Below are 4,571 nucleotides of genomic sequence, written 5' to 3'. Positions count from 1 at the left end.
GAAACCTGTCCACTCGAGGTGACCTTGTTGGTATAACACTGGTGTGACTGGTGGCATAGCACTAACATCACAGCAACACGAACCCATGACAGTACAACTGGCAAATGGTAGTCATAAAAATTACAGCTTTAGAGTCTATGGGGTTATCCCACCCTGTCCTATAGGGTCACTATGTTTTCTTGGGTTTTTCATTGTTATAGATTTTCAGGTAAGCTCAATGTGAAGTAAAAACAGCCTTTGCATGACTGAAAATGTCTTTATTTTGCCCTTAACTAATAGTATGGCAGGAAACATTGGTGTCTTAATGGTAAGGAGTTGCACTGCCAATTCAAAGGCATATGGTTTTGGAGGGTTTTTTAATGAGATGTAAAAGGAACACTGAGGGTTCATTTAGGGAACTGTAAGGAAAAAAAATGAAGGAAATGTGAAACATAGAGCAAAACGATGAAGTACGGGAAAGAACATTATGAATCATCAGAGTTGTACTCAGGAGACCCAACATTTGTCCAGGAACAATTTACCAGACTGCTGCTCTAAGGGACAGATGAGAAATCTCCTCCAGTATGATTTACAGTCTCTGAAAACTCCCTGAAGGATCAGCTTTGAGTCCATTCCATATCAATGGTACTAAACAATAATATGGTTAATTCAGTTTTATGGAAATAAAACTGAACTCTTCTCCATCAACTGCTCCACATCAAAGAGCTGGACAGTGACGAAGGATGACAGAATTGACACCTTTGAGTTGTGGTTTTGGAGAGGAGCACTGAATATCCCATGATCAGCCAAAAGAACAAACAGATGTGTCCTAGAAAGGGTACAGCGAGAGTGCCCCTTGGAGGCAAGGATGATGAAGCTTTATCTTTCATACTTTGTTTGGATATATACCAAGGTGAGGCTATTCCTTAGAAAGTGACATCAATTGTAAATATGGAAGGTCAGTGAAGAAGAGGAAGGTGCCCAACAATGTGAATTGACACTGTGACTTGACTTCAGCAGTGGGCTCTAGTGTCTCCGAGATGGTGAGGAAAGAACAGGATAGGGCAGATTTCAGGTTGTTGTTCATAGGGTTGCTCAGCCGTACTCAACAGCTCCTAACAACACTCCTTCTACACATAAGCACACATAAACATCGTTAAGTATTACAGCTTCTATCACCAGTTACTTATGAGAAGTGCAATGCCACATCAATCACATTCTTTGATAATATATTTTTCTAATTTTTTAAAAAACTTAATTTTCATCGTCAGGAAAGTTTGTCCAGTTTCCTGTCCTCACTTTCTGAATTGTTATTAGATACATGTTGGATCTATGAATATAATTTTCATGGTTCTTAATGGACAAAGACTACAGACGATAGAAGAATTAATGCCTTTGAGCTGTGGTGCTGGAGGAGTATTGAATATATCATGGACTGCTAAGAGAACAAACACATTCATCCTGGAAAAGGTGTTAAATAGGCTGCTCCTTGGAGGCAAGGATTCTGAAGCCGTCTGCCATAAATTGGACATGTTGCAAGGTGGGGCCAGTCATTGGAGAGGAACATCATGCTTGGAAGGATGGAAGGATGGAAGGTCAGTGCAGGAGAGGAAGATCCTGGGTGAGATGGATTGATTTAGTGACTGGGGTAATGGGGGCAGGTGTGTCAGAGACAATGAAGTTGGCTCAAGATAGAGCAGGGTTCATAGTCTGTTGAACACAGGCTCAGTGCTGTACATAGGGTCACTATGAGTCACAAGCATTTTAACGACATTCTTTCCTTATATTTAAAAAAAAATTTCTCTGCAAAGGGAACACAGGTGCCCTAGTGGTAAGAAGCTGCATTGCTATCTCAAAGGCACACAGTTAAGTCCTGAGCTACTCCTTGGGAAGAATGGGCAATCTCCTCCCACGTAATGGACTGCCTCTGAAAATCCACTGGAGGGTCCGCTATGAGCTGGTTCCAACTTAATGGTATACAACAAAACTTACTTAGGAGTGCAATGTGTAGTACACACCACTGGGGGGATAATTTCTCTGCAATTGTTTTAATTTCCAGCTTTGTTTCTTACAATTTACACATTCAGTAACTTCTCAAAAAGGGGTTATTAGACAATGCCTCCTGAATGATTAAGGAGCTTCTTCTCTGGGTAAACCTTTACCAATTTTAGGCAGTCGTTACTTTAGGTCACTCCTAAATATTTCATGGTTAAAGTCCTAAATTACACAACCTGACATCAGCTTTCTTTAGATTATGTATGGGTGGTATAACACAAGGTAGGAAACACAAGGTGGTATAATACAGGTAGGAAAGGGGAACTGTAACTAGTTAACCAGCTAAGGGTCTATTCTAAGCCACTGCTATAATGTGCTAGAGGAGACCCAATAAACTAAGGTTAACACACACAGAAACAGAATAAATGTACTTTTAAATCTAAAAATCGGTAGAAAGAAAATCAGTAGGAAGTGAACAGGCATGTAGTCTTTGGGGGGGGGGAGGTGCACTGATATCAAGATGGCTTAAAAATCTCCTTTGCTCCAGTTTGTCACAATTCCATCAGAACCCTTTATCCTGTAAGTGCCAAGCAATTACAAAATCCAGAACATATATCGATCCTTTTAAAAGGTTCCAGAAGACTTCACCCATTCAGGTTTGGAGCATCTACTTTCTAATTCCTAAAGAGTTGCTGAGTAACTCAGTCCTAAAGAAGTACTGTTCTGAATCTCATGGATCTGTCCAAGTCTTAGGTATTCCTGAAAACCACTTTCGTGAACTTGAGTTCTCAGATCCTGTATGACTAAAACTCAAGTTCTGAGATACCCATTTTCAGCAGTCTGGTCACTTTTCAGTATATTTGACTTGACTCACTTCCAACAAGCTGGTTCCAGGTCACAGTTGCTCTCCACTGTTTCTAGGCAAAAAGTCTACCTTTTGGGACTCCAATTTTCTCATCACTATAGTTTGTGCTCATATGCTAATGAAAAAGCAGCAAGGTTATACTGTATTTTTTTTAAATATTGTATTTGAGTCTTAACAAACTTCTATGGCTGTATACAGGCATAATTTAGCCTCTGAGATTTTAACTGGCATAGAAGCCAGCCAGCAAATGCATCACTACTGATAAAATAAGGCAAATATTGCAAGTTACAAGGTGATGAAATACTATTTCCTCCAAACTGAGCTAGGTGTAAGTGGTCCTTTACATTACAGCCACTGCCGGAAGTCACAGAAAAATGTATTTTAAATCACACCTTTTACACATTCTGTGCCCAAGCAGAAAATGAGATGCCCATTATTTTGAAACCCTCCTTTAGACAACTAATTAAGAGAATTAAAATTCTTTATATTGTCCAGTGCACAGGAAAAGAATTGTTAACCAAATATCTATCTAATCTTTCCTTTAGAATTTTCAATATACTAGGACTTAAACATCTTCCCCTTCGTGAAAATACAGGGGGAAAAGCACATAAAGACTCTGGAACAAACAGCAGTTCAATTATCCCATTTTTCCACAAGATATGTGTATTCTTCAGATTTCCCCAGGGAGTGGGCTTCTAAAATTTTTTCCCACTTTTTTTCAGTATTCTTAGTGTTTTCATGTAGCTCATATGGAGAAGATGGCTGGAGTATGAACCTGACCCAGACGGAGGTTATCTCTAATGGTTTAGTACACGGCCCCCCATAAAAATGCAGCACGGAATGGGGTGAGTGGCAGGAAGGGTGCCTTTTTAGCTACTCCATCCATTTTTAAGTCTCTCAAATGATGTTCCAGTAAGCCAGTATAAGGCTTTATGTTCCACAAATGCACTTTTCCCAGTCATGATTTATAAATTCAATCATTATACTCATGATGGGAAACCCGTTGGTGTTTAATTTTGATATTCTAAAACTGTACAACTGCTTTGACATCCTTTCCCCACTCATATAGTTTCTTAAAATGACAGAAAAAAAAAGCCAACAAATAAGAAGTTCAATGGGTTTAATAAATTTGCCCCATCAGTTCCTATTTGCAGCACCCAATATTCCTTTGAAGACAGGCCCAGCAATGGCCAACAGTAAACTGAGACTTCCAGAACCTCAGACCATCTCTGAGCATTTGGTGTCTCAGTGGCACTTGTCCGGACTTGCTAACTCTCTGTAGTTGGGATACTTTATGTACCAGTGAAGAAAGTCTTTGCCCTTCACGGGAAAGAAAGAAAATCACACCTCAAAGCCCAAATGATGTGGCTGAGAGGTGTTTCCTCTTGTTGCATCTCATCTCTTCAGATCCTTTTTTTGCAGTGGAACAAGACCAAAACCTCACCTGAGTTACAGAAAACAAGACAGTGATGGCTATTAAGGGGCGTGACCAGGAGTGACTGAGATCCTCCTTTACTAGCCACATCCAATGTATGTGCTTCACAGAACCAAAGGAACATAACAAATTCACAAATTACAACAACTAGATTTACAAAACACATTCATCCAAGAGTCGAAGGCAGGAAGGAAGGTGGGATGATAAATGGCACAGGGAGAAAGAGTATTTAAATCAGTCCAGGCCCCGGGTCCAGCAAATGCTATATAATAGCCACAGAAAAACCTGCAGTCCATT

Source organism: Elephantulus edwardii, unplaced genomic scaffold, assembly GCF_000299155.1.
Source record: "Elephantulus edwardii isolate Elephantulus edwardi_28Jun2011 unplaced genomic scaffold, EleEdw1.0 scaffold00120, whole genome shotgun sequence".
Lineage (NCBI taxonomy): Eukaryota > Metazoa > Chordata > Mammalia > Macroscelidea > Macroscelididae > Elephantulus > Elephantulus edwardii.
This window is presented reverse-complemented; position numbering follows the sequence as displayed.